General features: G+C 56.6%; 1 long non-coding RNA gene across 1 annotated transcript in view; it reads left to right on the top strand.

Annotated features, from left to right (window-relative positions):
• The first annotated feature begins 344 nt into the window (after window positions 1-344).
• The window catches only part of LOC125686729 (uncharacterized), a 64,462-nt gene continuing 46,410 nt past the window's right edge, over window positions 345-18,396 (top strand). The window contains exon 1 of the long non-coding RNA XR_007373874.1: window positions 345-424. This is a non-coding gene — a long non-coding RNA (uncharacterized LOC125686729). The remainder of the gene's footprint in view (window positions 425-18,396) is intronic.

Here is an 18,396-nt window from a genome sequence, read left to right as displayed (position 1 = left end):
GCGCTTCCTGGAGCAAGGGAATTGGGCAGGCAGTCAGAGGGAGGTCTGGGAGTAGGAAAGAGTTAAGGAACGAGCCAGGGAGCCGAGCCCTAAGCAGTACAAAACCACGTGGGGTACGGAGTAACATGAAATGGCGGCTCCTCAGGGTGGAACACGGACTAAGACAAAATGGCGCCTCCCTATGTAGGTAGGTGGGAGGGAGTTCCGGTTCTGGCCCCACCTACTTCCGGGCTCTAGCCAATTGGCAGCAGGTCCAGTCCTTCACCCGCGGCACTTTTTCCATGCCGGCACGCATTGTGCGCAGCGCTGGCAGCTGGTGACCGGGCGGCGTGGCTGGGCAGAGGCGGGGGTCTGTGGAGCAGCTGCAGGGCGCAGCAGCGTCGGCTCTGCATGCCAGAGTTGTCAGTATTTGCCCGGTCAATTGGTAAGAAGCGCTCTGTTGCGCACCACGCTTAGTCAAAGCCCTTGAAAGAGTAAATTCTGGGAGTGGGAAAGCAGCTGACGGAGAGCTTTGGAGAGTAGTTCTTTGCTCCTTTGGAGACCCCAAGGGGGGCGGTTTCCGCCTTCGGCTGGGAACCGCAGAGAGCGAGTGCACATCGTGACTGTCTTCATGCGGTCCGGCAGGTGCCTCCGTCTTTTTTTCAGCGTTCCGAGTGAGCGACATGTCCCCAGGTGTTTCAGCAGGGACACGTCAGTGGCTAACCTTGCCTTCTGTGGCTCAAAGCCGCTAGTGAAAATGCGGGGTTGGCTCCTGCCGCCACAAAAATGCAGAGCCCGCAGTGTAAGAATGTGGCCGAAAGGCCCCGAGGGCAGTCTAGTTGGGGAACGTCTTACCCTTTCCAGACGTGCACTTTTAGGAAGATACACACGGGTCTAATTTCTGCACGCTGGCAACTGTGTCCTTGTTGTGGTATTTCACCTGGCAGAGAGCTAAGCACCAGACAGCTGCTTGCTGTCGCTGCCCACGTGGGTGGGTTATGGGGGAGAACTGGCAAGGTAAGCGTGTGAGAATTCAGGGGGTTAGAGAAAGGCGTTCTGGCAGGTGGAAGAAAAGCCGCACGCACAAGCAAAGCGAACCAAGGAATTCTTCTGCAGCTTCCCGTAGGCAGGCAGATAGACAGAGCCTCGGCTGCTTTCTGGCAAGCAGGGCTAACCACGCGTAGCAGCTTGCTGGGAAGATGAGGCCCTCACAGCCGGCGTGAACAGCTCCTTCTTCCTTAGGCCCTCTTTTCTTGCTGTGCGTGACGTGAAAGGAGTATGATCTTATTCTAGCCGTACCAAAGTCACCGTCCCGGACATTCTCCGTGGTTCTGAACGGAGGCTTATTGTCAGTGAGATCAGTGCCTTTAGAAGTGATGAGCTGCGGTTGTTTTCCTTTTGCCGGTGCTGATGCTGGCTAAGTGTGGAATTGCCAGAAACCAGGTTGTGGAAGCAGGATTGAGAGAGCAGAGTTTTTGTTGCGTGTACTGGAAGAGAGGTGCAGTGCTTTCCCGAGAGAAGGAATTGTGCAGGCTGTGTCAAAGTGTAAGTCACGCTGCTGGCCTGTTAAGAGAGCAGGGAAGAAAGGGCTGCGGCTGTGAGCGTTTTGCAGGGAGTCCTTTGCAGGCCCTGAAGTCTGCTGCACAGCCGGTTCTCTGTGTGTTGAGACCACTTGTGTTGGGAGCAGTGACAGAGGGGTGCAGCAGGAGAGCCTGCTTTGTGCCTTTTGTCAGTCGCTTCCTGAAGTAGAGGAGTGCCTAGCTCAATATTTGGGCCCAGGAGCCTGGAACGTGCTTACGCGTGACAAGGAGTGGAATATCAAAGAGAGCCTTGCTCTTGCAGCGCTCTGCTGTCACTGGTGGCGTGCCGAGAGCTCCTGAACGTGACGGCTGCTTCTTCCATGGCTGTATCAAACGCTAGGATGAAATGACTGGGGCCCTCTGGCGGGGACTGCCCTTGGTTATCGGTGACTTAGCAGAGGGCTAGAGGCTGCGCACGGGAAGGGCGAGGGATTTCCCATCAGATCCTCACGTGGGAGATGCGAGCGGGTCGCTATTGCCAAATGAGAAGTGGAGCTGGCAGAGTTGTTAGCTGGGATCAAAGTGCCCCTAGTGCCGCTGGTCTCCAGAAACCCCGCGTCAGACACGAGACAGCCACCAGTGCCAGCACCGGGACGTGTTTGCCTGGTGCGACTGTGTAGGAATGGATCAGTTTTTTTTCATGTGAGCGCTTCCCGGAGCAAGGGAATTGGGCAGGCAGTCAGAGGGAGGTCTGGGAGTAGGAAAGAGTTAAGGAACGAGCCAGGGAGCCGAGCCCTAAGCAGTACAAAACCACGTGGGGTACGGAGTAACATGAAATGGCGGCTCCTCAGGGTGGAACACGGACTAAGACAAAATGGCGCCTCCCTATGTAGGTAGGTGGGAGGGAGTTCTGGTTCTGGCCCCACCTACTTCCGGGCTCTAGCCAATTGGCAGCAGGTCCAGTCCTTCACCCGCGGCACTTTTTCCATGCCGGCACGCATTGTGCGCAGCGCTGGCAGCTGGTGACCGGGCGGCGTGGCTGGGCAGAGGCGGGGGTCTGTGGAGCAGCTGCAGGCGCAGCAGCGTCGGCTCTGCATGCCAGAGTTGTCAGTATTTGCCCGGTCAATTGGTAAGAAGCGCTCTGTTGCGCACCACGCTTAGTCAAAGCCCTTGAAAGAGTAAATTCTGGGAGTGGGAAAGCGGCTGACGGAGAGCTTTGGAGAGTAGTTCTTTGCTCCTTTGGAGACCCCAAGGGGGGCGGTTTCCGCCTTCGGCTGGGAACCGCAGAGAGCGAGTGCACGTCGTGACTGTCTTCATGCGGTCCGGCAGGTGCCTCCGTCTTTTTTTCAGCGTTCCGAGTGAGCGACATGTCCCCAGGTGTTTCAGCAGGGACACGTCAGTGGCTAACCTTGCCTTCTGTGGCTCAAAGCCGCTAGTGAAAATGCGGGGTTGGCTCCTGCCGCCACAAAGATGCAGAGCCCGCAGTGTAAGAACGTGGCCGAAAGGCCCCGAGGGCAGTCTAGTTGGGGAACGTCTTACCCTTTCCAGACGTGCACTTTTAGGAAGACACACACGGGTCTAATTTCTGCACGCTGGCAACTGTGTCCTTGTCGTGGTGGTTTCACCTGGCAGAGAGCTAAGCACCAGACAGCTGCTTGCTGTCGCTGCCCACGTGGGTGGGTTATGGGGGAGAACTGGCAAGGTAAGCGTGTGAGAATTCAGGGGGTTAGAGAAAGGCGTTCTGGCAGGTGGAAGAAAAGCCGCACGCACAAGCAAAGCGAACCAAGGAATTCTTCTGCAGCTTCCCGTAGGCAGGCAGATAGACAGAGCCTCGGCTGCTTTCTGGCAAGCAGGGCTAACCACGCGTAGCAGCTTGCTGGGAAGATGAGGCCCTCACAGCCGGCGTGAACAGCTCCTTCTTCCTTAGGCCCTCTTTTCTTGCTGTGCGTGACATGAAAGGAGTATGATCTTATTCTAGCCGTACCAAAGTCACCGTCCCGGACATTCTCCGTGGTTCTGAACGGAGGCTTATTGTCAGTGAGATCAGTGCCTTTAGAAGTGATGAGCTGCGGTTGTTTTCCTTTTGCCGGTGCTGATGCTGGCTAAGTGTGGAATTGCCAGAAACCAGGTTGTGGAAGCAGGATTGAGAGAGCAGAGTTTTTGTTGCGTGTACTGGAAGAGAGGTGCAGTGCTTTCCCGAGAGAAGGAATTGTGCAGGCTGTGTCAAAGTGTAAGTCACGCTGCTGGCCTGTTAAGAGAGCAGGGAAGAAAGGGCTGCGGCTGTGAGCGTTTTGCAGGGAGTCCTTTGCAGGCCCTGAAGTCTGCTGCACAGCCGGTTCTCTGTGTGTTGAGACCACTTGTGTTGGGAGCAGTGACAGAGGGGTGCAGCAGGAGAGCCTGCTTTGTGCCTTTTGTCAGTCGCTTCCTGAAGTAGAGGAGTGCCTAGCTCAATATTTGGGCCCAGGAGCCTGGAACGTGCTTACGCGTGACAAGGAGTGGAATATCAAAGAGAGCCTTGCTCTTGCAGCGCTCTGCTGTCACTGGTGGCGTGCCGAGAGCTCCTGAACGTGACGGCTGCTTCTTCCATGGCTGTATCAAACGCTAGGATGAAATGACTGGGGCCCTCTGGCGGGGACTGCCCTTGGTTATCGGTGACTTAGCAGAGGGCTAGAGGCTGCGCACGGGAAGGGCGAGGGATTTCCCATCAGATCCTCACGTGGGAGATGCGAGCGGGTCGCTATTGCCAAATGAGAAGTGGAGCTGGCAGAGTTGTTAGCTGGGATCAAAGTGCCCCTAGTGCCGCTGGTCTCCAGAAACCCCGCGTCAGACACGAGACAGCCACCAGTGCCAGCACCGGGACGTGTTTGCCTGGTGCGACTGTGTAGGAATGGATCAGTTTTTTTTCATGTGAGCGCTTCCCGGAGCAAGGGAATTGGGCAGGCAGTCAGAGGGAGGCCTGGGAGTAGGAAAGAGTTAAGGAACGAGCCAGGGAGCCGAGCCCTAAGCAGTACAAAACCACGTGGGGTACGGAGTAACATGAAATGGCGGCTCCTCAGGGTGGAACACGGACTAAGACAAAATGGCGCCTCCCTATGTAGGTAGGTGGGAGGGAGTTCCGGTTCTGGCCCCACCTACTTCCGGGCTCTAGCCAATTGGCAGCAGGTCCAGTCCTTCACCCGCGGCACTTTTTCCATGCCGGCACGCATTGTGCGCAGCGCTGGCAGCTGGTGACCGGGCGGCGTGGCTGGGCAGAGGCGGGGGTCTGTGGAGCAGCTGCAGGCGCAGCAGCGTCGGCTCTGCATGCCAGAGTTGTCAGTATTTGCCCGGTCAATTGGTAAGAAGCGCTCTGTTGCGCACCACGCTTAGTCAAAGCCCTTGAAAGAGTAAATTCTGGGAGTGGGAAAGCGGCTGACGGAGAGCTTTGGAGAGTAGTTCTTTGCTCCTTTGGAGACCCCAAGGGGGGCGGTTTCCGCCTTCGGCTGGGAACCGCAGAGAGCGAGTGCACGTCGTGACTGTCTTCATGCGGTCCGGCAGGTGCCTCCGTCTTTTTTTCAGCGTTCCGAGTGAGCGACATGTCCCCAGGTGTTTCAGCAGGGACACGTCAGTGGCTAACCTTGCCTTCTGTGGCTCAAAGCCGCTAGTGAAAATGCGGGGTTGGCTCCTGCCGCCACAAAGATGCAGAGCCCGCAGTGTAAGAACGTGGCCGAAAGGCCCCGAGGGCAGTCTAGTTGGGGAACGTCTTACCCTTTCCAGACGTGCACTTTTAGGAAGACACACACGGGTCTAATTTCTGCACGCTGGCAACTGTGTCCTTGTCGTGGTGGTTTCACCTGGCAGAGAGCTAAGCACCAGACAGCTGCTTGCTGTCGCTGCCCACGTGGGTGGGTTATGGGGGAGAACTGGCAAGGTAAGCGTGTGAGAATTCAGGGGGTTAGAGAAAGGCGTTCTGGCAGGTGGAAGAAAAGCCGCACGCACAAGCAAAGCGAACCAAGGAATTCTTCTGCAGCTTCCCGTAGGCAGGCAGATAGACAGAGCCTCGGCTGCTTTCTGGCAAGCAGGGCTAACCACGCGTAGCAGCTTGCTGGGAAGATGAGGCCCTCACAGCCGGCGTGAACAGCTCCTTCTTCCTTAGGCCCTCTTTTCTTGCTGTGCGTGACATGAAAGGAGTATGATCTTATTCTAGCCGTACCAAAGTCACCGTCCCGGACATTCTCCGTGGTTCTGAACGGAGGCTTATTGTCAGTGAGATCAGTGCCTTTAGAAGTGATGAGCTGCGGTTGTTTTCCTTTTGCCGGTGCTGATGCTGGCTAAGTGTGGAATTGCCAGAAACCAGGTTGTGGAAGCAGGATTGAGAGAGCAGAGTTTTTGTTGCGTGTACTGGAAGAGAGGTGCAGTGCTTTCCCGAGAGAAGGAATTGTGCAGGCTGTGTCAAAGTGTAAGTCACGCTGCTGGCCTGTTAAGAGAGCAGGGAAGAAAGGGCTGCGGCTGTGAGCGTTTTGCAGGGAGTCCTTTGCAGGCCCTGAAGTCTGCTGCACAGCCGGTTCTCTGTGTGTTGAGACCACTTGTGTTGGGAGCAGTGACAGAGGGGTGCAGCAGGAGAGCCTGCTTTGTGCCTTTTGTCAGTCGCTTCCTGAAGTAGAGGAGTGCCTAGCTCAATATTTGGGCCCAGGAGCCTGGAACGTGCTTACGCGTGACAAGGAGTGGAATATCAAAGAGAGCCTTGCTCTTGCAGCGCTCTGCTGTCACTGGTGGCGTGCCGAGAGCTCCTGAACGTGACGGCTGCTTCTTCCATGGCTGTATCAAACGCTAGGATGAAATGACTGGGGCCCTCTGGCGGGGACTGCCCTTGGTTATCGGTGACTTAGCAGAGGGCTAGAGGCTGCGCACGGGAAGGGCGAGGGATTTCCCATCAGATCCTCACGTGGGAGATGCGAGCGGGTCGCTATTGCCAAATGAGAAGTGGAGCTGGCAGAGTTGTTAGCTGGGATCAAAGTGCCCCTAGTGCCGCTGGTCTCCAGAAACCCCGCGTCAGACACGAGACAGCCACCAGTGCCAGCACCGGGACGTGTTTGCCTGGTGCGACTGTGTAGGAATGGATCAGTTTTTTTTCATGTGAGCGCTTCCTGGAGCAAGGGAATTGGGCAGGCAGTCAGAGGGAGGTCTGGGAGTAGGAAAGAGTTAAGGAACGAGCCAGGGAGCCGAGCCCTAAGCAGTACAAAACCACGTGGGGTACGGAGTAACATGAAATGGCGGCTCCTCAGGGTGGAACACGGACTAAGACAAAATGGCGCCTCCCTATGTAGGTAGGTGGGAGGGAGTTCCGGTTCTGGCCCCACCTACTTCCGGGCTCTAGCCAATTGGCAGCAGGTCCAGTCCTTCACCCGCGGCACTTTTTCCATGCCGGCACGCATTGTGCGCAGCGCTGGCAGCTGGTGACCGGGCGGCGTGGCTGGGCAGAGGCGGGGGTCTGTGGAGCAGCTGCAGGCGCAGCAGCGTCGGCTCTGCATGCCAGAGTTGTCAGTATTTGCCCGGTCAATTGGTAAGAAGCGCTCTGTTGCGCACCACGCTTAGTCAAAGCCCTTGAAAGAGTAAATTCTGGGAGTGGGAAAGCAGCTGACGGAGAGCTTTGGAGAGTAGTTCTTTGCTCCTTTGGAGACCCCAAGGGGGGCGGTTTCCGCCTTCGGCTGGGAACCGCAGAGAGCGAGTGCACATCGTGACTGTCTTCATGCGGTCCGGCAGGTGCCTCCGTCTTTTTTTCAGCGTTCCGAGTGAGCGACATGTCCCCAGGTGTTTCAGCAGGGACACGTCAGTGGCTAACCTTGCCTTCTGTGGCTCAAAGCCGCTAGTGAAAATGCGGGGTTGGCTCCTGCCGCCACAAAAATGCAGAGCCCGCAGTGTAAGAACGTGGCCGAAAGGCCCCGAGGGCAGTCTAGTTGGGGAACGTCTTACCCTTTCCAGACGTGCACTTTTAGGAAGATACACACGGGTCTAATTTCTGCACGCTGGCAACTGTGTCCTTGTTGTGGTATTTCACCTGGCAGAGAGCTAAGCACCAGACAGCTGCTTGCTGTCGCTGCCCACGTGGGTGGGTTATGGGGGAGAACTGGCAAGGTAAGCGTGTGAGAATTCAGGGGGTTAGAGAAAGGCGTTCTGGCAGGTGGAAGAAAAGCCGCACGCACAAGCAAAGCGAACCAAGGAATTCTTCTGCAGCTTCCCGTAGGCAGGCAGATAGACAGAGCCTCGGCTGCTTTCTGGCAAGCAGGGCTAACCACGCGTAGCAGCTTGCTGGGAAGATGAGGCCCTCACAGCCGGCGTGAACAGCTCCTTCTTCCTTAGGCCCTCTTTTCTTGCTGTGCGTGACGTGAAAGGAGTATGATCTTATTCTAGCCGTACCAAAGTCACCGTCCCGGACATTCTCCGTGGTTCTGAACGGAGGCTTATTGTCAGTGAGATCAGTGCCTTTAGAAGTGATGAGCTGCGGTTGTTTTCCTTTTGCCGGTGCTGATGCTGGCTAAGTGTGGAATTGCCAGAAACCAGGTTGTGGAAGCAGGATTGAGAGAGCAGAGTTTTTGTTGCGTGTACTGGAAGAGAGGTGCAGTGCTTTCCCGAGAGAAGGAATTGTGCAGGCTGTGTCAAAGTGTAAGTCACGCTGCTGGCCTGTTAAGAGAGCAGGGAAGAAAGGGCTGCGGCTGTGAGCGTTTTGCAGGGAGTCCTTTGCAGGCCCTGAAGTCTGCTGCACAGCCGGTTCTCTGTGTGTTGAGACCACTTGTGTTGGGAGCAGTGACAGAGGGGTGCAGCAGGAGAGCCTGCTTTGTGCCTTTTGTCAGTCGCTTCCTGAAGTAGAGGAGTGCCTAGCTCAATATTTGGGCCCAGGAGCCTGGAACGTGCTTACGCGTGACAAGGAGTGGAATATCAAAGAGAGCCTTGCTCTTGCAGCGCTCTGCTGTCACTGGTGGCGTGCCGAGAGCTCCTGAACGTGACGGCTGCTTCTTCCATGGCTGTATCAAACGCTAGGATGAAATGACTGGGGCCCTCTGGCGGGGACTGCCCTTGGTTATCGGTGACTTAGCAGAGGGCTAGAGGCTGCGCACGGGAAGGGCGAGGGATTTCCCATCAGATCCTCACGTGGGAGATGCGAGCGGGTCGCTATTGCCAAATGAGAAGTGGAGCTGGCAGAGTTGTTAGCTGGGATCAAAGTGCCCCTAGTGCCGCTGGTCTCCAGAAACCCCGCGTCAGACACGAGACAGCCACCAGTGCCAGCACCGGGACGTGTTTGCCTGGTGCGACTGTGTAGGAATGGATCAGTTTTTTTTCATGTGAGCGCTTCCCGGAGCAAGGGAATTGGGCAGGCAGTCAGAGGGAGGCCTGGGAGTAGGAAAGAGTTAAGGAACGAGCCAGGGAGCCGAGCCCTAAGCAGTACAAAACCACGTGGGGTACGGAGTAACATGAAATGGCGGCTCCTCAGGGTGGAACACGGACTAAGACAAAATGGCGCCTCCCTATGTAGGTAGGTGGGAGGGAGTTCCGGTTCTGGCCCCACCTACTTCCGGGCTCTAGCCAATTGGCAGCAGGTCCAGTCCTTCACCCGCGGCACTTTTTCCATGCCGGCACGCATTGTGCGCAGCGCTGGCAGCTGGTGACCGGGCGGCGTGGCTGGGCAGAGGCGGGGGTCTGTGGAGCAGCTGCAGGCGCAGCAGCGTCGGCTCTGCATGCCAGAGTTGTCAGTATTTGCCCGGTCAATTGGTAAGAAGCGCTCTGTTGCGCACCACGCTTAGTCAAAGCCCTTGAAAGAGTAAATTCTGGGAGTGGGAAAGCGGCTGACGGAGAGCTTTGGAGAGTAGTTCTTTGCTCCTTTGGAGACCCCAAGGGGGGCGGTTTCCGCCTTCGGCTGGGAACCGCAGAGAGCGAGTGCACGTCGTGACTGTCTTCATGCGGTCCGGCAGGTGCCTCCGTCTTTTTTTCAGCGTTCCGAGTGAGCGACATGTCCCCAGGTGTTTCAGCAGGGACACGTCAGTGGCTAACCTTGCCTTCTGTGGCTCAAAGCCGCTAGTGAAAATGCGGGGTTGGCTCCTGCCGCCACAAAGATGCAGAGCCCGCAGTGTAAGAACGTGGCCGAAAGGCCCCGAGGGCAGTCTAGTTGGGAAACGTCTTACCCTTTCCAGACGTGCACTTTTAGGAAGACACACACGGGTCTAATTTCTGCACGCTGGCAACTGTGTCCTTGTCGTGGTGGTTTCACCTGGCAGAGAGCTAAGCACCAGACAGCTGCTTGCTGTCGCTGCCCACGTGGGTGGGTTATGGGGGAGAACTGGCAAGGTAAGCGTGTGAGAATTCAGGGGGTTAGAGAAAGGCGTTCTGGCAGGTGGAAGAAAAGCCGCACGCACAAGCAAAGCGAACCAAGGAATTCTTCTGCAGCTTCCCGTAGGCAGGCAGATAGACAGAGCCTCGGCTGCTTTCTGGCAAGCAGGGCTAACCACGCGTAGCAGCTTGCTGGGAAGATGAGGCCCTCACAGCCGGCGTGAACAGCTCCTTCTTCCTTAGGCCCTCTTTTCTTGCTGTGCGTGACATGAAAGGAGTATGATCTTATTCTAGCCGTACCAAAGTCACCGTCCCGGACATTCTCCGTGGTTCTGAACGGAGGCTTATTGTCAGTGAGATCAGTGCCTTTAGAAGTGATGAGCTGCGGTTGTTTTCCTTTTGCCGGTGCTGATGCTGGCTAAGTGTGGAATTGCCAGAAACCAGGTTGTGGAAGCAGGATTGAGAGAGCAGAGTTTCTGTTGCGTGTACTGGAAGAGAGGTGCAGTGCTTTCCCAAGAGAAGGAATTGTGCAGGCTGTGTCAAAGTGTAAGTCACGCTGCTGGCCTGTTAAGAGAGCAGGGAAGAAAGGGCTGCGGCTGTGAGCGTTTTGCAGGGAGTCCTTTGCAGGCCCTGAAGTCTGCTGCACAGCCGGTTCTCTGTGTGTTGAGACCACTTGTGTTGGGAGCAGTGACAGAGGGGTGCAGCAGGAGAGCCTGCTTTGTGCCTTTTGTCAGTCGCTTCCTGAAGTAGAGGAGTGCCTAGCTCAATATTTGGGCCCAGGAGCCTGGAACGTGCTTACGCGTGACAAGGAGTGGAATATCAAAGAGAGCCTTGCTCTTGCAGCGCTCTGCTGTCACTGGTGGCGTGCCGAGAGCTCCTGAACGTGACGGCTGCTTCTTCCATGGCTGTATCAAACGCTAGGATGAAATGACTGGGGCCCTCTGGCGGGGACTGCCCTTGGTTATCGGTGACTTAGCAGAGGGCTAGAGGCTGCGCACGGGAAGGGCGAGGGATTTCCCATCAGATCCTCACGTGGGAGATGCGAGCGGGTCGCTATTGCCAAATGAGAAGTGGAGCTGGCAGAGTTGTTAGCTGGGATCAAAGTGCCCCTAGTGCCGCTGGTCTCCAGAAACCCCGCGTCAGACACGAGACAGCCACCAGTGCCAGCACCGGGACGTGTTTGCCTGGTGCGACTGTGTAGGAATGGATCAGTTTTTTTTCATGTGAGCGCTTCCCGGAGCAAGGGAATTGGGCAGGCAGTCAGAGGGAGGCCTGGGAGTAGGAAAGAGTTAAGGAACGAGCCAGGGAGCCGAGCCCTAAGCAGTACAAAACCACGTGGGGTACGGAGTAACATGAAATGGCGGCTCCTCAGGGTGGAACACGGACTAAGACAAAATGGCGCCTCCCTATGTAGGTAGGTGGGAGGGAGTTCCGGTTCTGGCCCCACCTACTTCCGGGCTCTAGCCAATTGGCAGCAGGTCCAGTCCTTCACCCGCGGCACTTTTTCCATGCCGGCACGCATTGTGCGCAGCGCTGGCAGCTGGTGACCGGGCGGCGTGGCTGGGCAGAGGCGGGGGTCTGTGGAGCAGCTGCAGGCGCAGCAGCGTCGGCTCTGCATGCCAGAGTTGTCAGTATTTGCCCGGTCAATTGGTAAGAAGCGCTCTGTTGCGCACCACGCTTAGTCAAAGCCCTTGAAAGAGTAAATTCTGGGAGTGGGAAAGCGGCTGACGGAGAGCTTTGGAGAGTAGTTCTTTGCTCCTTTGGAGACCCCAAGGGGGGCGGTTTCCGCCTTCGGCTGGGAACCGCAGAGAGCGAGTGCACGTCGTGACTGTCTTCATGCGGTCCGGCAGGTGCCTCCGTCTTTTTTTCAGCGTTCCGAGTGAGCGACATGTCCCCAGGTGTTTCAGCAGGGACACGTCAGTGGCTAACCTTGCCTTCTGTGGCTCAAAGCCGCTAGTGAAAATGCGGGGTTGGCTCCTGCCGCCACAAAGATGCAGAGCCCGCAGTGTAAGAACGTGGCCGAAAGGCCCCGAGGGCAGTCTAGTTGGGAAACGTCTTACCCTTTCCAGACGTGCACTTTTAGGAAGACACACACGGGTCTAATTTCTGCACGCTGGCAACTGTGTCCTTGTCGTGGTGGTTTCACCTGGCAGAGAGCTAAGCACCAGACAGCTGCTTGCTGTCGCTGCCCACGTGGGTGGGTTATGGGGGAGAACTGGCAAGGTAAGCGTGTGAGAATTCAGGGGGTTAGAGAAAGGCGTTCTGGCAGGTGGAAGAAAAGCCGCACGCACAAGCAAAGCGAACCAAGGAATTCTTCTGCAGCTTCCCGTAGGCAGGCAGATAGACAGAGCCTCGGCTGCTTTCTGGCAAGCAGGGCTAACCACGCGTAGCAGCTTGCTGGGAAGATGAGGCCCTCACAGCCGGCGTGAACAGCTCCTTCTTCCTTAGGCCCTCTTTTCTTGCTGTGCGTGACATGAAAGGAGTATGATCTTATTCTAGCCGTACCAAAGTCACCGTCCCGGACATTCTCCGTGGTTCTGAACGGAGGCTTATTGTCAGTGAGATCAGTGCCTTTAGAAGTGATGAGCTGCGGTTGTTTTCCTTTTGCCGGTGCTGATGCTGGCTAAGTGTGGAATTGCCAGAAACCAGGTTGTGGAAGCAGGATTGAGAGAGCAGAGTTTCTGTTGCGTGTACTGGAAGAGAGGTGCAGTGCTTTCCCAAGAGAAGGAATTGTGCAGGCTGTGTCAAAGTGTAAGTCACGCTGCTGGCCTGTTAAGAGAGCAGGGAAGAAAGGGCTGCGGCTGTGAGCGTTTTGCAGGGAGTCCTTTGCAGGCCCTGAAGTCTGCTGCACAGCCGGTTCTCTGTGTGTTGAGACCACTTGTGTTGGGAGCAGTGACAGAGGGGTGCAGCAGGAGAGCCTGCTTTGTGCCTTTTGTCAGTCGCTTCCTGAAGTAGAGGAGTGCCTAGCTCAATATTTGGGCCCAGGAGCCTGGAACGTGCTTACGCGTGACAAGGAGTGGAATATCAAAGAGAGCCTTGCTCTTGCAGCGCTCTGCTGTCACTGGTGGCGTGCCGAGAGCTCCTGAACGTGACGGCTGCTTCTTCCATGGCTGTATCAAACGCTAGGATGAAATGACTGGGGCCCTCTGGCGGGGACTGCCCTTGGTTATCGGTGACTTAGCAGAGGGCTAGAGGCTGCGCACGGGAAGGGCGAGGGATTTCCCATCAGATCCTCACGTGGGAGATGCGAGCGGGTCGCTATTGCCAAATGAGAAGTGGAGCTGGCAGAGTTGTTAGCTGGGATCAAAGTGCCCCTAGTGCCGCTGGTCTCCAGAAACCCCGCGTCAGACACGAGACAGCCACCAGTGCCAGCACCGGGACGTGTTTGCCTGGTGCGACTGTGTAGGAATGGATCAGTTTTTTTTCATGTGAGCGCTTCCCGGAGCAAGGGAATTGGGCAGGCAGTCAGAGGGAGGCCTGGGAGTAGGAAAGAGTTAAGGAACGAGCCAGGGAGCCGAGCCCTAAGCAGTACAAAACCACGTGGGGTACGGAGTAACATGAAATGGCGGCTCCTCAGGGTGGAACACGGACTAAGACAAAATGGCGCCTCCCTATGTAGGTAGGTGGGAGGGAGTTCCGGTTCTGGCCCCACCTACTTCCGGGCTCTAGCCAATTGGCAGCAGGTCCAGTCCTTCACCCGCGGCACTTTTTCCATGCCGGCACGCATTGTGCGCAGCGCTGGCAGCTGGTGACCGGGCGGCGTGGCTGGGCAGAGGCGGGGGTCTGTGGAGCAGCTGCAGGCGCAGCAGCGTCGGCTCTGCATGCCAGAGTTGTCAGTATTTGCCCGGTCAATTGGTAAGAAGCGCTCTGTTGCGCACCACGCTTAGTCAAAGCCCTTGAAAGAGTAAATTCTGGGAGTGGGAAAGCGGCTGACGGAGAGCTTTGGAGAGTAGTTCTTTGCTCCTTTGGAGACCCCAAGGGGGGCGGTTTCCGCCTTCGGCTGGGAACCGCAGAGAGCGAGTGCACGTCGTGACTGTCTTCATGCGGTCCGGCAGGTGCCTCCGTCTTTTTTTCAGCGTTCCGAGTGAGCGACATGTCCCCAGGTGTTTCAGCAGGGACACGTCAGTGGCTAACCTTGCCTTCTGTGGCTCAAAGCCGCTAGTGAAAATGCGGGGTTGGCTCCTGCCGCCACAAAGATGCAGAGCCCGCAGTGTAAGAACGTGGCCGAAAGGCCCCGAGGGCAGTCTAGTTGGGGAACGTCTTACCCTTTCCAGACGTGCACTTTTAGGAAGACACACACGGGTCTAATTTCTGCACGCTGGCAACTGTGTCCTTGTCGTGGTGGTTTCACCTGGCAGAGAGCTAAGCACCAGACAGCTGCTTGCTGTCGCTGCCCACGTGGGTGGGTTATGGGGGAGAACTGGCAAGGTAAGCGTGTGAGAATTCAGGGGGTTAGAGAAAGGCGTTCTGGCAGGTGGAAGAAAAGCCGCACGCACAAGCAAAGCGAACCAAGGAATTCTTCTGCAGCTTCCCGTAGGCAGGCAGATAGACAGAGCCTCGGCTGCTTTCTGGCAAGCAGGGCTAACCACGCGTAGCAGCTTGCTGGGAAGATGAGGCCCTCACAGCCGGCGTGAACAGCTCCTTCTTCCTTAGGCCCTCTTTTCTTGCTGTGCGTGACATGAAAGGAGTATGATCTTATTCTAGCCGTACCAAAGTCACCGTCCCGGACATTCTCCGTGGTTCTGAACGGAGGCTTATTGTCAGTGAGATCAGTGCCTTTAGAAGTGATGAGCTGCGGTTGTTTTCCTTTTGCCGGTGCTGATGCTGGCTAAGTGTGGAATTGCCAGAAACCAGGTTGTGGAAGCAGGATTGAGAGAGCAGAGTTTTTGTTGCGTGTACTGGAAGAGAGGTGCAGTGCTTTCCCAAGAGAAGGAATTGTGCAGGCTGTGTCAAAGTGTAAGTCACGCTGCTGGCCTGTTAAGAGAGCAGGGAAGAAAGGGCTGCGGCTGTGAGCGTTTTGCAGGGAGTCCTTTGCAGGCCCTGAAGTCTGCTGCACAGCCGGTTCTCTGTGTGTTGAGACCACTTGTGTTGGGAGCAGTGACAGAGGGGTGCAGCAGGAGAGCCTGCTTTGTGCCTTTTGTCAGTCGCTTCCTGAAGTAGAGGAGTGCCTAGCTCAATATTTGGGCCCAGGAGCCTGGAACGTGCTTACGCGTGACAAGGAGTGGAATATCAAAGAGAGCCTTGCTCTTGCAGCGCTCTGCTGTCACTGGTGGCGTGCCGAGAGCTCCTGAACGTGACGGCTGCTTCTTCCATGGCTGTATCAAACGCTAGGATGAAATGACTGGGGCCCTCTGGCGGGGACTGCCCTTGGTTATCGGTGACTTAGCAGAGGGCTAGAGGCTGCGCACGGGAAGGGCGAGGGATTTCCCATCAGATCCTCACGTGGGAGATGCGAGCGGGTCGCTATTGCCAAATGAGAAGTGGAGCTGGCAGAGTTGTTAGCTGGGATCAAAGTGCCCCTAGTGCCGCTGGTCTCCAGAAACCCCGCGTCAGACACGAGACAGCCACCAGTGCCAGCACCGGGACGTGTTTGCCTGGTGCGACTGTGTAGGAATGGATCAGTTTTTTTTCATGTGAGCGCTTCCCGGAGCAAGGGAATTGGGCAGGCAGTCAGAGGGAGGCCTGGGAGTAGGAAAGAGTTAAGGAACGAGCCAGGGAGCCGAGCCCTAAGCAGTACAAAACCACGTGGGGTACGGAGTAACATGAAATGGCGGCTCCTCAGGGTGGAACACGGACTAAGACAAAATGGCGCCTCCCTATGTAGGTAGGTGGGAGGGAGTTCCGGTTCTGGCCCCACCTACTTCCGGGCTCTAGCCAATTGGCAGCAGGTCCAGTCCTTCACCCGCGGCACTTTTTCCATGCCGGCACGCATTGTGCGCAGCGCTGGCAGCTGGTGACCGGGCGGCGTGGCTGGGCAGAGGCGGGGGTCTGTGGAGCAGCTGCAGGCGCAGCAGCGTCGGCTCTGCATGCCAGAGTTGTCAGTATTTGCCCGGTCAATTGGTAAGAAGCGCTCTGTTGCGCACCACGCTTAGTCAAAGCCCTTGAAAGAGTAAATTCTGGGAGTGGGAAAGCGGCTGACGGAGAGCTTTGGAGAGTAGTTCTTTGCTCCTTTGGAGACCCCAAGGGGGGCGGTTTCCGCCTTCGGCTGGGAACCGCAGAGAGCGAGTGCACGTCGTGACTGTCTTCATGCGGTCCGGCAGGTGCCTCCGTCTTTTTTTCAGCGTTCCGAGTGAGCGACATGTCCCCAGGTGTTTCAGCAGGGACACGTCAGTGGCTAACCTTGCCTTCTGTGGCTCAAAGCCGCTAGTGAAAATGCGGGGTTGGCTCCTGCCGCCACAAAGATGCAGAGCCCGCAGTGTAAGAACGTGGCCGAAAGGCCCCGAGGGCAGTCTAGTTGGGGAACGTCTTACCCTTTCCAGACGTGCACTTTTAGGAAGACACACACGGGTCTAATTTCTGCACGCTGGCAACTGTGTCCTTGTCGTGGTGGTTTCACCTGGCAGAGAGCTAAGCACCAGACAGCTGCTTGCTGTCGCTGCCCACGTGGGTGGGTTATGGGGGAGAACTGGCAAGGTAAGCGTGTGAGAATTCAGGGGGTTAGAGAAAGGTGTTCTGGCAGGTGGAAGAAAAGCCGCACGCACAAGCAAAGCGAACCAAGGAATTCTTCTGCAGCTTCCTGTAGGCAGGCAGATAGACAGAGCCTCGGCTGCTTTCTGGCAAGCAGGGCTAACCACGCGTAGCAGCTTGCTGGGAAGATGAGGCCCTCACAGCCGGCGTGAACAGCTCCTTCTTCCTTAGGCCCTCTTTTCTTGCTGTGCGTGACGTGAAAGGAGTATGATCTTATTCTAGCCGTACCAAAGTCACCGTCCCGGACATTCTCCGTGGTTCTGAACGGAGGCTTATTGTCAGTGAGATCAGTGCCTTTAGAAGTGATGAGCTGCGGTTGTTTTCCTTTTGCCGGTGCTGCTGCTGGCTAAGTGTGGAATTGCCAGAAACCAGGTTGTGGAAGCAGGATTGAGAGAGCAGAGTTTTTGTTGCGTGTACTGGAAGAGAGGTGCAGTGCTTTCCCAAGAGAAGGAATTGTGCAGGCTGTGTCAAAGTGTAAGTCACACTGCTGGCCTGTTAAGAGAGCAGGGAAGAAAGGGCTGCGGCTGTGAGCGTTTTGCAGGGAGTCCTTTGCAGGCCCTGAAGTCTGCTGCACAGCCGGTTCTCTGTGTGTTGAGACCACTTGTGTTGGGAGCAGTGACAGAGGGGTGCAGCAGGAGAGCCTGCTTTGTGCCTTTTGTCAGTCGCTTCCTGAAGTAGAGGAGTGCCTAGCTCAATATTTGGGCCCAGGAGCCTGGAACGTGCTTACGCGTGACAAGGAGTGGAATATCAAAGAGAGCCTTGCTCTTGCAGCGCTCTGCTGTCACTGGTGGCGTGCCGAGAGCTCCTGAACGTGACGGCTGCTTCTTCCATGGCTGTATCAAACGCTAGGATGAAATGACTGGGGCCCTCTGGCGGGGACTGCCCTTGGTTATCGGTGACTTAGCAGAGGGCTAGAGGCTGCGCACGGGAAGGGCGAGGGATTTCCCATCAGATCCTCACGTGGGAGATGCGAGCGGGTCGCTATTGCCAAATGAGAAGTGGAGCTGGCAGAGTTGTTAGCTGGGATCAAAGTGCCCCTAGTGCCGCTGGTCTCCAGAAACCCCGCGTCAGACACGAGACAGCCACCAGTGCCAGCACCGGGACGTGTTTGCCTGGTGCGACTGTGTAGGAATGGATCAGTTTTTTTTCATGTGAGCGCTTCCCGGAGCAAGGGAATTGGGCAGGCAGTCAGAGGGAGGCCTGGGAGTAGGAAAGAGTTAAGGAACGAGCCAGGGAGCCGAGCCCTAAGCAGTACAAAACCACGTGGGGTACGGAGTAACATGAAATGGCGGCTCCTCAGGGTGGAACACGGACTAAGACAAAATGGCGCCTCCCTATGTAGGTAGGTGGGAGGGAGTTCCGGTTCTGGCCCCACCTACTTCCGGGCTCTAGCCAATTGGCAGCAGGTCCAGTCCTTCACCCGCGGCACTTTTTCCATGCCGGCACGCATTGTGCGCAGCGCTGGCAGCTGGTGACCGGGCGGCGTGGCTGGGCAGAGGCGGGGGTCTGTGGAGCAGCTGCAGGCGCAGCAGCGTCGGCTCTGCATGCCAGAGTTGTCAGTATTTGCCCGGTCAATTGGTAAGAAGCGCTCTGTTGCGCACCACGCTTAGTCAAAGCCCTTGAAAGAGTAAATTCTGGGAGTGGGAAAGCGGCTGACGGAGAGCTTTGGAGAGTAGTTCTTTGCTCCTTTGGAGACCCCAAGGGGGGCGGTTTCCGCCTTCGGCTGGGAACCGCAGAGAGCGAGTGCACGTCGTGACTGTCTTCATGCGGTCCGGCAGGTGCCTCCGTCTTTTTTTCAGCGTTCCGAGTGAGCGACATGTCCCGAGGTGTTTCAGCAGGGACACGTCAGTGGCTAACCTTGCCTTCTGTGGCTCAAAGCCGCTAGTGAAAATGCGGGGTTGGCTCCTGCCGC

This window comes from Lagopus muta, chromosome Z (assembly GCF_023343835.1).
Source record: "Lagopus muta isolate bLagMut1 chromosome Z, bLagMut1 primary, whole genome shotgun sequence".
Lineage (NCBI taxonomy): Eukaryota > Metazoa > Chordata > Aves > Galliformes > Phasianidae > Lagopus > Lagopus muta.
Note: the sequence above shows the minus strand (reverse complement) of the source record. Positions and strands in the feature narration are given on the sequence as shown.